Below are 13,252 nucleotides of genomic sequence, written 5' to 3'. Positions count from 1 at the left end.
CTTTTACCCCAATTTGCATTGACAGAAGAGAGAGATCTTTGGTACAGAGAGTTTCTAGCAAACCCTTTTAACTAACGTAAGTTTAATAGCTTCACAGAGTTGCATTACAAATTTCAAAATAAATGCAGACAGACTACAGTTTACCCACAGCCTGCGACATTTAACTATTCCTTTCAATATTCCCTCTCATCTGAAGTGTACTATGAAGAAAAGTACCAAGCTAATATTAAACTAGGATTATCTTTGGATATTTACTCAAAAGAAGGAAGTAGCAGAGATGAGACACTATCACTTCTGATAGCTGTGAAATCTGCAAAGGATGCAAATGCTTCCATGAATTCTTACTTACCAGAGAGAGGCCAAAATCTTTTAAAATGAAAATCAAAACAGAACACAGAACCTAGAAAACAACTAAGGTGAATAAACCACTCATGCTAAGGTTTAAAATTAATCCTCCAGGTAACAGAACTCTCTGAAATTCAAAGCTCCAGAAATTCAGGAGGATGGGGTGGGGAGGGACTAAAAGTAGAAGCTAACAGAAGATGAGAGGAGAACAAACGCAGACTTCTGTAAAACCTAGAAAAAGAGATGCAATTTGCAACTACCATTATGATGTAGCTTTTTAAAAGTAATTTCTTTATTCAGGAGTTAAGTGGTTTTTCTTGCAACATCTATAGGTTTTTGGCTGTAAAATCTAATAGTCAGTTGGAAACAAAACACTCCAAAATCAATTTTGTGAGTATGATTTCAAAAACATAATATAAAATGGCTAAAAATTAATCAGATTCTGGGAGGGAAGGGGAAAATACATTAAAAAGCAAAGCAATAAAAGGACAGTAAAGTGTTTGGACATAGGAAATCCAGGCTGAATATTTCACCTGTCTGGAATCAAACAGAAAGTCTGTGCCAAAGGTGTCAATGAGCTTTTAAAAAAACTATTTGTATTTTTCAGTTGAGAAGTACCCACAATCTTTCTTCAGTGTAGGATATACTTAAACAAATACTTTCTGAATAGGATGATTAAATCAGTTTTACTGTATTCAAAGTTTAAACTAGATTTTCCTTTAAAAATAAAATCAAAGAAATTGGCCTTTGAAATTAATAGCTACACTTACCACGGACCATTAAAATCAAATCAAATGAGTCCTTTTTTTAAAGTTACATGTTGTTGCTGAAGTTTTTCAAACATCAATCAACTGAAGTGATACAAATAAACATCTAAATACCTGCAATTAGATGTTATTACAGTGAAGAAGTTACATAAATGAACTAAAAAAAAAAAAATACTTCACATTTAAGTAATTTTATGTAAATGAAGACTGTAATTCAAAGTAAAATAAAAACAGTAAGGGATCAAAAAGCAGAAGAAAGTTTGTTCCCTTCTAATTTATGAGTAACAATACTACAGAGCAGTTTCTAAAATTGTAAAACATACTGTCATAGTGTTGTCTCCTACACAAAAAGGCATCATTTTGTTTTAGGGACAAGGTTCTTTTGGCACTTGGTCATTTCGCAGTAAAGTAGGTTAAAAAAAGAAAAGCAAACAGAAACCCCACGAATCTTCACAAGTATACAATTCGTAATTATTCAGGGCAGCAAGTTTGTGTTGTGCCATGTAAATTTGCCTTAAACTAATGTGTTTAAAAAAACCAAAATCCATTTGGGTGGAGGAAAGTCCTTCAACAATCCCTTTATCAATCTCCTAGTGGAATCACTTGTTACAGAGCATGGAGAAGATCTTCAGCAAATTACGTAACTGCTTAGATGAGTTTTCCAGGTTAAACAATCTCCAGATTTCAGAAAGTTGCATTAAAGTTATGCACAATTCCTTGCTAAAACTCTACCACAGGAACTGTATCTACAATGACTGACTTTTTTCAATACTAGCTTTTTTCAATACTAGCTTTTGTTCATAGACTCCCCCTCTACTTCTTGCATTTCAAAAATCATCCACCATCTAATATAGTCTTTATTTAACATAAAATTAATTATAAAAGTATCGAAGATGTCAAATGCTTATTTCTTAATGAGATATGAAATTTTCTTGTTAAAAAGGTTATATTTTTCTTACTTTCCAGAAAAGCAGCATGTTCACACTAACCTTCTAACTAACAGGAACAGATGGGTCTAACTGGATACAGGCGTGATGGAGCATTGTGGTAGAGCAAAAGAACATGTTGATTCTCATACCTCTGGCAGATAGGAACCAGTCAAAATTAGTTTTAGACTAAAAATATTTTGCTACTTCTTGGTAAAAAAGAAAAAAACACTTGAAACAATATGCTATTTTTATACATGCCATCAGAGATCAGACAACAGCAGCTTTCAAAAAGTTGGTATCGTACATTAAAGCCAATTACATAGGCTTACTGTATGTCATTTTTAAGCCTGTGGATAAATTACAAATTCCTGAAAACAGCAGCTTATAATGGAAGTGCTGACACAACCTTAACTACAGCAGCAAATGCGCTGCTATTATGAAGTTGTTATGGCAACTAGAATGATCAAGTTGGGAGAGAAAGAGGAAGAGTGCACATAAGCAAAACTTAAAAATCTTTGACACCACCCCCCACAAACTCTTCTAAAATTTGTGGTCACAGTGTTATCACTCCTTACCTTTACAACAAAAAAAATTAACTGCAAAACTTCCCTTTAACACAGGTGAGAGGTTCCACATTAGTGTAAAATCTAAGACAAATTAAATCCAAGGTCATAATCCATCTGGTGCACGCACATATCAATAGTCTACAAAAATAGAGTCAATTGAAAGATATCTGGACAGCATCAGCTGAGCACATATTCATCAGATATCACAAGTTAACATACGACATTATGCAAAACTGTTCAATCTTCAATACAATTTCAGAATTTGTTACCAATCTGAATAATTTAGTAACAGCACCCTGCTGTAATTTGACTAAATCAAACAGACAGCACATTCACAAATACTGATCCATTAATTAAAATGTGATTAAAAATATAACTGAAGCTCATATTTGTGAAACAGTCATTACTTATCCTCCCTAATACTGTGTTAGACAAAAGCAGAAATCTTCAGGTGTTTCCAATATTAAAATAATGGGAAAAAACCATAGCAAGGCAGTCACATTTTAATACACAAAAATGTACACAGTATAATTTATAAAACATATTAATTAAAACCTGTGCCAGCATGCTAGTTACCTTTCTCAAAAAACATTTTATAATTTAATTGCAAGTATTATTCTAGTAAAATTTCACTGAATAAAGTTTCCAACAAAAGGTTAGTAGCAACCAACAGTCCTAGAAATAATGTTAAATCATCATTATTATACATTTTTATTAAAGCATTCTGTCCAAATACATCTACCAGCAACACCTCCACTAGAAAACTGGAAAACAAATTATTTGTCTTTCTTCTCAAAGGATTTCATATTAAAGTCACATTGTCTCAAGTCTAAACTTGACCGCCATAACTAAAATCTAGGAAACACAAAAGCCCTCAGATGTCTGACATGGTAAGAGTTGTGCTAAGTACTTACACTCACTCATTTCCTAGGTAACAAAAACTCCTTTTTCTCCAAGATATCTCAATCCATTTCTCTTTTGAGTTTGTTGTTCTAAATCAGTTTTCAGACTACTGGGAAGACCCATTTTATGAGGAATAGTCTCATTTTAAGAAATGTGAAAGTATCTATTTTCACTGAGAGCTAGCAGATATTCCGGTTAAATTCAAAATAATTTTAAGATTCAGGTTGTCACGGTTTTAAGTCAAAAATTACTTAGTGTTAATCATCTGATTGATTGCAAAATTTTGAAACTTTGAAGACTGTTTTCATTTATATAGACTTTTTTTTAAAGAAACATACAATGTATTCTATATTGATCACTGAACATTACAGTTTTGCAGATGAATTTCATTTAGCTGGAATATAATCACATATTCCACTAACAAAACAGAACTATTTAATCTGCAATAACAAACAATTATTGACATGAGGTCACAACAAGCCCCCCCCCCCCCCCCCCCCCCCCCCCAAAAAAAAAGTGAAAAAAGAATAAGGCTGAAGAGTAAGTAGGAAAATAATTTTGTTCACAAAAGCAAGAACTACTTGCAGGCAACAAAAGAAGCGGCAATAACAATGACATTTTCTTCAGAACATTAGCTCTTCAGCAATTTAAAAATTCTGATAAATACACTGCTTTTCTCTGAAAAGCAACTACTACATTTATCATCTTGCTTGAAACAGGTAATCATACAGATCTATTAAAGCTGAATGACAACATTCAGAAAAAAGGTTAAAATGGGATTTCCATGTGCACAGCTGTTTGTTAGATAAAAGATAAATACTTGATAAAATTCTCAAAAAGGAAAATGCTTAGAAGTGTTCTCTAACACTATGTCTTCTTTTAATTTTTTTCAGATTTATTTGCAGTACTAACATTAGTGGTTACCACAGACATTTATAATTTGTGAAAACATTTCATTGAGATATGGCTTTATTGATCACTCAGTTTTATTAGAAAAATGTTTTTCCCAATATATTTGACAAATTACTTTCATAGAGTAGGAATAACACTTGGCCTTTTAGACTTGAAGAATCCATAATTATTAAACATGAATGGACTAACACAGACAGTAGTACATGGTTTAATACTATTTGCAAAGCTATCAGCTTTGATGCTGTAAATATCAAGTCTTACTGAGATTGCAATGAAATTTCAGTGAGCTTTCACCTCAAATGCTCACGCACTTAAAATGTAAAACATTTTTTAAAAAAGCCGATTTCTGTGCTCACTTCTTATGCAACTTTTAAAAAGCAATCCTCTTAAAACAGGTAAGTGCATTATTCACCCTAGATCTGATTTTCAGGTGCAGTGTTTCAATACACTGTTAACCAAAGCTTCACAGTAGTTATTCTGAGGTTTTTGACTATAACGTGTACATGCATAAAACCACTCAAAAAACAGAGGTAACTGAAACAGAAGTCTGTCCAAGAAGTACAGGACTTTTTCCTCACTACAAATTAACTTTTCTATTATCAGAAAGTAATGCAAAAAACAACATGTCTGTGAACCAAATGAAATGAAGCAGAGGGGTGTAGCCAGTTCCCTGTGATTCCTTACTCCTGGTTTAGAAATATGAGAACTTCATGTCAACTGACGTTATTTACAGACATGGAATCCCTCATCACACCATTCTGTGAGTGCAAGATAACCAAACTCTGCAAGAATTAATCACATACTACAGCGCTGACTGTCACATAGTAGACATCCAGTCACAAGACAGACTATAGGCCCTACAGAGTTTATAGCTGTGCATGCTTGAAGCTTTTGCTTCTTCAGACATACAAACAACATTCTCCGCTGGAGATGTTATTTATCCCCTTTAGTAATGCAGCTTATATATATAGTTTATTCCTGTTGTAGCTTGACCAAACAGAAAAGATTTTCAGGACACCATGCTAAAAATACAATTCCTCTTCTTTGTGCTATATCCAAGGTTGAAAATTTTAACCAGCTTCATCTTCAGAGTTTGAATTCTTAACACCAATCATCTCCTTATCTTAAACTCAGATTGCACACCAAGATGTCAGGATCACTGTCATCCCCTAAACTTTAACATGCTGCTTTATCCAAGTTTATCCTCATCTCCAGGGTTGAGACAGCAGAATACTTTTGATACTAACATACAAATAGCTCAGTTTACCTAGTTCTGAAGAAGGAAAAAGTGGTTTTTATACATATATATGTATGTGCGCGCTCACACACATGTGTATATAAAAAAAGGCTCAATTATTTTGTGCTCCAGGACTTCTTTTAGGGATAATCACAGAGTAGATATTTGAGTGCCCTGTTTGGGATTTGCAAAGGGGAAGCAGACTGGGACTAGTGTTTGTTCTTTGTCTCCTGAAAGATTATCTAAGAATACAAACTGTATAAAGTTATCTTATTGCTACACATACAAAGATTGTGCCTTGTCAGATTCCAATTACTTGTAAGGGTTTCATAAGAAATGAAATATCCTTTATGAAATATCCTAATAAATTTAGGACACTTTCAGTTCAGGTTAGGCTACCAACTCCAGATATGCATTGTATGCTTGAGGACAGGAATCATGACACAGAAAGTGTTAATATTATTTCAGAAAGTATGCCTCATCCCAGTACTTTCAGCATGGACTTTACATCATGTACCCATTGTATCCTTGGCAACTCAACTCCTTATCTAAAGAGACAAGACTGACAACTTAGATTTAAAGTTACAGCCATCGTATGCTACTAAGCTTGGATTTGGTCTGGAGCTAGATAGGATGCAAGCTAGAGGCCAAAGGTATTCCAAAAGTTATTTGATGTGATATAAGGGCATAACTGTGCTCATCATTATTGACTGGATAAACCAAAAAAGCATTATCCAGATGCTCTCCATTGTTTCATAACAAGGAAGATGAAGATAACTTTGCTGTTTCAAGGAAACAAGACTAGGGCAAATTATGAGAGAGGTTCTTCATACTTATAGTAAACAAGTACAAACCTGTAGAAGTAGCCCCTTCTTCCACCATCTTTTTGGTGTGGTTCACGTTTCACCCCAGTTCTAAAGTAAATAGTCTATTTTCTTTCTCTCATCATTTTATCTCTTCTTCACCTTCAACGTACAGAAGGCAAAAAAAGAAATAAATTGATTGTAAACATTTTCTTGTCAATAAATTAAAAAGAAAAGTTACAGTAAATAAGGTTCCATGGTGAACAAAATGAAACTATATTCTAAGGAAAAGTTCCAAATGTTGCATTATTTTCCCCACAATCAGCATACGTTGCCCCTGACAACATCAGTACAGTGAATGAAGATTTTACCCATCATATTTTAGGACAGATTTATGAAAGGCTTATGTTACATTAAAGTGAGTTTTTCAATATATATTATTTCCTACATATTAACCTCAAGAGAGCATTTAATTAACATTAAATCAGACAATTTAAATTTCTAAATTAATCAGAAATGGATTTGTGAGTCAGAAAGCCTTTGTTTGATACAAAGTGTGTAATGAGTTTGAACATCATCTTCATACACAGGGTCCTTTGAAAAACATTTTTTTAATACATTAAGGTTTCTTTTTGTGGGGGCGGGGGGGGGGGGGGGAGACACACAAACCCCACAGGAATGAGTAGGCTTAATCTGCACATTAAGTTATAAATGAAAAACCACAAGACTACAGCCAGGTTCCACAAATGAAAGGCTACATGAAGCAAAACATAAACAATGATTTCTAAAGCAAATCTTTTGGAACGCCTTTTTGATAAAAAGCTAGCTATGAATAAACCTTAACCTGAATGGAGTTTTTAACCCTATACATGACATCTACCATGTCAAAACAACTCTGGTCCGTTTTACCTGATTATATCCCAAAACAGCAGTTTTTTCCTGGATTCGTTTCTTGATGACAAGCTGTTCAAACACAGAGCACCTATCAAACCTAGTATTATCATCTGCTGCTTTTTTCTTCTAGTAGACACTGCTGTCCATCAGAAGAAATAATTAATGGGTCTATTATGTATGAAAGCGTCATCCTGTCAGTTCAGTGACTGGTTTGAATAGCTCATATCTGTTACTCATTGATGCCATGCATGCTCACTGTCCTGAGAGATGACAAAACACTACACCCTTTGGGATTTTTTTTCCCTTCTGTTCTAAAGCAGCATTTCACATCTGTGTCTGACAGAAGCATAAGGAGCTGAGAGAGGCAGACCTTCATCATCCTTCACAGAATAATGTTGCATGGGTTAAAAGTTAAGACCTGATGTCTACTGATCCTGCATATTTCCTACAAAAATCTAACACATGGAGGCTACCAAAATGTGTAGGGAAATAACTTTTCAGTGTTGGAACAGCTACAGAAAACAGATGGAATTTACTGGATACTAAATCTTTAAATGATTTTTTTAAATGGGTGCTGAATACTTGAGTTAACTGGGGTCAGTGCATATGCCTTTTTTTTTTTTTTGCCTTTTTTTTGAGGGGGGTGGGGAGATGCAAAGTTCACAGGTTCTTTTCTGTTACCTGATTAGGGCAGAATAAACAAAAATGCTGAATGTGGAAGAAGTCAGATATTGGAGATACCTGGAAATAAACTGGAAACAACCAATACCACAAGACGAAGCAGCAGTGAACAACAAGACGCTGTGGAAAAAGAAATTGCAAGATGAGAGAGCACAATGCATTTCAAATAGAAAAAAGCTTCCTATCTGCTGAGTGAGTCTCAGTATATTCTGACAGAGCACAGATAAAGCTTCAATCAAGTACCTCCTAGGTAAGTTTTTATTTCATATACTGCTTTAATTGTTTATCACATCAATATATACTTTAATGTATGGACAATAACTCAATGAATTTAAATTTCTTTATACTGAAGTTTAAATCCTTCTATGACAAATATTTGATGTTCTTAGATTTCCTGTACTGCTCAAATAACAGCTCTCTTTTGATATTAAGGTTATTCAAAGGAAAACTATTAATGCTTTCTCTCTTGACTTATACTAGAGTGAAATATTTGCTAAGATTTAAATCCTTCAAAATATTTTAATATATATTTCCATGCATGGCTGTTTAAGAAAAAAGAAATTGATAAAAAGTCATGCTTCTGTTAATATTACCAAAAAACATTTACTGTACTTCATTATCTATTTAATCTGGCAAAGCAAACAGCATTTTGCACCCCAGCAGTAAATGTAAGAGGATATCTTTTATTATAGCATAATGAATCTTTGTTTATATAAAAGGATATTAAATAAAGCTAGAAGTGTTGATTAATTATTTATGAAGGGTAAACTACAGCACAGTAAGGAAACAGCACCATGTTAATACACCCCAAGGTACTGTGTACAGAGGTTCAATAAGAAGACTGGACATCAGTGTCCCAGTAAAACTATAAAAAAGAAGGTGCAGGTCACCTAAGTTATTTCACTCATTTGGAGCATCCACTACATAAGCCACATACACATGAATTCTACATGGAAATAATATGCAAAACATTTTAGAATGAGATTCTAACATCTAATAGGACTTGAAAAATAAACACAGTATCTGTTAGTCAAAAAACTACACTTACAAGTAATGGAGAAAGGTACCTGTGCTCACACACACAAAAAAACCCAAACCCCTTGAAACTGAAAAAGCATAAATAGTCACATACCACTTAACACACCATTTTATACTATCACATTGGTCAATTTTGTATGTATTCTTAGCTTTGAAAACCTACATCTTTGCTCCTACTGTCTTTTACTGGGTTTGCACCATTTATTTACTAAAACGTAATATTTATTTTTCCAGCATTGTTTTAAATCTCTTTCCTCTACTTCTCTCTGTATCACTTTCCTCATTTCTATTGAGCACGTCTTATTTAATGCATCCATCAATCCTTTTCCTGTTTTTTCTTTTTATGTTTTGCTAACTTACTAAAATAATCTCTCTTGCCTGATGCTTGCTAAAGACAGACTAATTTGCCATTCACAAACTCTTCTTTTGAACCCTTCACTTATGCACAAAGGGTTTATGAGTTATACCAAGTGCTAGAAGACTAAACTTACTTGCCAAAGACTGGTAGAATACCATGAGACTAAAAACCAGAAGTTGATGCTATGCTGAGCCTTGTTTCATATCAAGAGGCAACAACATATCCCAAAATAATGGAATTGCTACCAGGAAAGGTATGTGAAACAACTTCTGCAGGAGAGGGGTCATCTCATGCATATTACTGTAGAATACTTTATGTATTTGAAATTTCTCCTACAAGATCCCACTCTTGACTGCCATGATGGGGGACACACACACGTTTCATGTTCTCTAAACATCCATGCTTAAGTCTTCTGCTTAATACAGGCAAAGAAGTTTCCATTATTCTAACCCTTTTCCACTTGCTATATTTGATGAGAACTTGATGGGAATTTTTGCTAGAGCACCTATCACTCAGCTATTTTGTTGCTGACAGGTTCCAGCACTCTCTACATTTCCCCAATTTCTGTCCTTTTCTTTTATAAGTAGCTCCAACTGCTCGATCAAACATCTCAATCTTTTTTTCCTATGCCTCGCTTCACACATTACATCGATCCAGTAAGAATTCTTCCTGCCTCCTCACTGCTCCTGTACAACACACACCGATACTTTTTCTCTCATCTAACATACCAGGAAAAAAACATCAGTTAAGAAGTAGGTTCTGTACAATACAAAACAAAACAATATGGCTATAAGTTTCAATGGCACCAGTTCAAGATTTCCATAACTTGAATCGTCAAAGCCTACTATAACTCGGTAACACTTGTAACAAGCAGCAGATGTAATACAGCTTTTGTCAGCTGATTTCAGAAGACAGTTTTGTATCTGTTGAACCTGGTTCAGAGTTGGAAGTAAAAGAGAGAAAAATAAGAATTGTAATTCAAGTTTTGATTCTCCAGTTACTGCTCTTCCACTCGAAAAGTTTTCTTACCTTAGACATTGTGTGCGAGTTTATTTGCTTCCTCTTTTGTAAACGGTATTGTTTACTGTGGCTTAAAAAACAAACAAAAGACCCACCCAAAACCCCAAACATAACAGGTAGCCAACATGCCTATTTCAGAAAAATCACGTTATTATTCAATGAAGCTCTCAAAAAGCTTACTCAAAACTTAGTGTTTCAGAAAATTCTAAACTGAGAGTTGCAGTTAAGACTTTTTAAGCGCTCTGTTGAAAATGAGAGGACTAAGAACAAGTGGAAAGCTTGCTTGTAGGAAGAATTGGATATAACTAATATTTTTTTAAAAGACTGGATACATCTATGTAATATTTTACAGAGAAAAAGTAGATCTTTATTTTTTTTCAGATGCATTCATTAATAATTTTTAATTTAAGTCATCAAGATAAATGTCATTTTTAAGTGCATTATTCCTCTCACTTATCTTCAAAGAATTCAGATGCATTAACATAAGTGAACAGTTCATTATCAAGTTCCAAAGCCTAAATCTCTGTGCAACCAGAAATAAATATATCACAGAATGTTTTCCAAAATGTGTAATTATGTAAAATCACCTCACCTGAAAGCAGTGAGTTGATATTTATTTTCCACCTTTATCATAATCAGTTCTTCAAGGATCACTAAGCATCTGACAAGGATATCTTTTCATTTCCTCTCTGTATTATGTTGCTCATCTACGTGAAATGAGTAAACCACATCACAAAATAACTACAGTCAATTGCCTAAAGAGAGTACATCTGCTCAGCAAAACAGCACGCATGGTACATCCAAATAGGACCGTCTTCCCAACTAATTCAGCAGGTTGCAAACATTAAAGTGGCGTAGCGTGGTTTAATGAGCCTTTTAGAAATGATGCGAATGATATACAGACCAAAAGTGCAAACTGCCCCTTCTGGGCAGTTATCAGCTAAAAGAAATCAACAAGTAGCAGCACAGACTTGTAGGTACACAGATTCCTAAACTGTTGGCCTATCTTCTGCATTCACTTCCATGTCTACTCAAGGCTATTATATTGCAGGTAAAACATGAGATACTTTTACACTTCCATCTTTTTGTTAAGAGATACAACTTACATAACCTAATAGAAAGCAAGGAGTGAAATCCAGAACTTCTGCTCCTGTAGTTAAATCACTGGTCCAATATGTCCATTTCACCTTGAATTACAGATGAACACTAAATTCACCATGGCCATTTGCATCTCTCTCAAGCCCCTTCATTAAATAATCCCCCACCTCTGAGAGTTACTGTAATGAGAAAAAAGGCACTAAAACACTTCAGGACCATTTATTTGCATTGTAAATACATGCAGGTAATATTATGCAGTATTTCCAACCACATGTAAACAGACATCTTCCAGAAAGCCAAATTGACCAGTATTACTTATATTCATATCCTTTTGCCGTGGAAAAAACAGGCAGAGCCAGGTCAGGCAAAACCAGTTTATAGCTACAGGAGAGAATGCACAGCGACAGATGTTCAGCTCTTTATCAATAAGAACTCTGACTTAAAACAAAAGCATGAGGGCTTATATGCATTTATGGCAGATATAAACTGCTTTGTGAAGGGGCCTGATATGGCAAAGCAGCATCTGCATAGAAGGAAGCTTTGTTACAGCAGATGTAACTGTGTGCTCCTGGTAACTCAAAACCTGCAGCCCTACAGCCTCAACTTAGATCTGTTCAGCTCATCCCTCTCTTTTGCTTGTGATGCTGCTGGTCCTTGACCAACTTTTAGGTCCAGCAAGGCCTGCCTCCACACTTTAAATCTTAATTAACCAAATCCTGTATCAGCTTTTCCATTCCTTTTTTCCAGGACTGATGTCAAGCACATGGGCCTACATTTACCTAACTCATTCCATTCAATAGCATTTTTTCAGTATTCAAGACAGACATTCTTTGGTCTTCTTCAATATTCCTGCAATTATGAGACATTAAAAACACCCATTTGTATAGTCTGCCCTGTTGAGCAGTACTGATGCTTTACAAGGAATTCAACTTGCCACCCCCAACTATATACTTACATATCAAACAGTGGTGAAGTCAGCAAGCTTGTTGAAAATATTAAAGTTACAGAAAAGTTAATCCTTTACAGGACCTCAATATCTTCCAACAGTTTTGAACTGACACCATCTCAAACTTTAAATATTAATTTATCGATTCTGCAGATTACAAACAGGGAAGAAAGAAGCACATTGCTTGGGAAAGGTCACACCAGACCAAATCAGAGGCTCCATGTAGCCCCAAATTCTGCACAGCAGTGCCCAACAGCATAAGTCTAGGGAAGCCTGAGAACAGTGTACACACACAAGGACACTTCCTCAGAAATATTCTGCCAGCCTCTAGCTATTTGTAGTTCAGGGATTTCTTGAGCCAGAGATGATGTCTTATTTATAAGATAACCTTCAAAGTATTTTTCCAGTTGTTTTTTGAACCTGCACAAAATTTAAGCTTCCACAAGATCCTGTGACAAACTTCCATATTTAATTATGAGTTACATCAAAAAATACCCTTCTTTCTTTGTTTTGAATTTGCTGCCAGCCAGCTTCATTCAATACTCCCTACTTCTTACACTAGAAGAGGCAATAATAATTTCTTATTCACTATATCCATCCCTCCATGATTTTACAGACAGCTACACCATACCATTCTCAGTCATCAGTCTTTCAGGCTGAAGACCTCTATTCTACTCTACTCATACCATCCTCAGCCATGCCTCATATGTAAATTCTTCCATACTGTTAGTTGTACTGCTGCCCTTTACTGTACC

The 13,252-nt window shown here is 34.8% G+C and overlaps 2 protein-coding genes across 2 annotated transcripts in view; one reads left to right on the top strand and one right to left on the bottom strand.

Moving 5' to 3' along the window:
- Positions 1-13,252, bottom strand: part of AVEN (apoptosis and caspase activation inhibitor) — a 104,379-nt gene that overhangs the window by 54,790 nt on the left and 36,337 nt on the right. The gene's annotated exons all lie outside the window — the stretch shown is intronic.
- Positions 8,196-13,252, top strand: part of CHRM5 (cholinergic receptor muscarinic 5) — a 51,141-nt gene continuing 46,084 nt past the window's right edge. Inside the window, exon 1 of the mRNA XM_076344906.1 lies at positions 8,196-8,287. The gene's annotated coding sequence lies outside the window, so the exon portion shown is untranslated. The remainder of the gene's footprint in view (positions 8,288-13,252) is intronic.

The sequence above is a fragment of the Aptenodytes patagonicus genome, chromosome 7, assembly GCF_965638725.1.
Source record: "Aptenodytes patagonicus chromosome 7, bAptPat1.pri.cur, whole genome shotgun sequence".
Lineage (NCBI taxonomy): Eukaryota > Metazoa > Chordata > Aves > Sphenisciformes > Spheniscidae > Aptenodytes > Aptenodytes patagonicus.
Note: the sequence above shows the minus strand (reverse complement) of the source record. Positions and strands in the feature narration are given on the sequence as shown.